Consider the following 947-nt stretch of genomic DNA (forward strand, 5'->3'; position numbering starts at 1 on the left):
ACAACGGGCAAGGGATTGGGGGGGAATGTCTGTAGTGATAAATGTTTGTGGAGAAACCCACTGATGTCTCTCATATCTATTGTGATCTTTCTGGATTCTACGAATGTACCACTGCATATTTTATATATATCAAAAATATTCACTTGCTGTACTGATCCAACTAATATTTTGGTAGCTCAGATTTTGGGTATGTGTATATATCATAACAGAATTGTGAATCCTGTGACTAATTTTGGCCTGGGGAAATAATCCTCCTTTCAGACTCATTGCCTAAATGGAAAATCAATATTTACATTTATGTAAACAAATTTATACTATTATTTGGAGTTTTAAATTGCCCTTCTTATTAAATATAAAGTGCCAAATAATGTTTATTGGAAAGTACTGACATTTAAATCCATCAGACTTATCTTGTATGGATCTTGAGAAATAGTCTTGAAAAGGCAAAGTACACTTTTAAAAAACTGTGGGTTTCCAAGCAAGCATAGTTTAAGGGGAAGTGATCTAGCTATTCACAGAGATATGTGCATAAGATGAAAAACTGGAAAGTTCCAGATTGATGTATGGAAGTAAATAATATTTGGGGATAAAATAATTGTTCTTATATCATAAACACTGAACAAATGTTTACCTTTTTGATGCATTAAATGGTAGGTAAATTCAATTTCATATGATTTATCTCCTCTAGTTTTGAATCTTTTGCTTGTAATATCACAGTTACTTTATTTTTTTGCCATAATGTTGCAGTTTGATTGAATAAGAATTACAATAAGGGTAAAAAAAAAACACTTTTACTGTTATTAGAAGCCTTGTTATCATATTCCTTTCATTCTCAATAAAAAGGAGGTTTTAAATCATGCACTTCCTACGACCACAAAACATCCAAACGAAACATTATAAAACTCCTAAAGAAAGACTCAGTGGACTAAATCCTACAACTGAACCAT

This window comes from Penaeus monodon, chromosome 31, assembly GCF_015228065.2.
Source record: "Penaeus monodon isolate SGIC_2016 chromosome 31, NSTDA_Pmon_1, whole genome shotgun sequence".
Classification (NCBI taxonomy): domain Eukaryota; kingdom Metazoa; phylum Arthropoda; class Malacostraca; order Decapoda; family Penaeidae; genus Penaeus; species Penaeus monodon.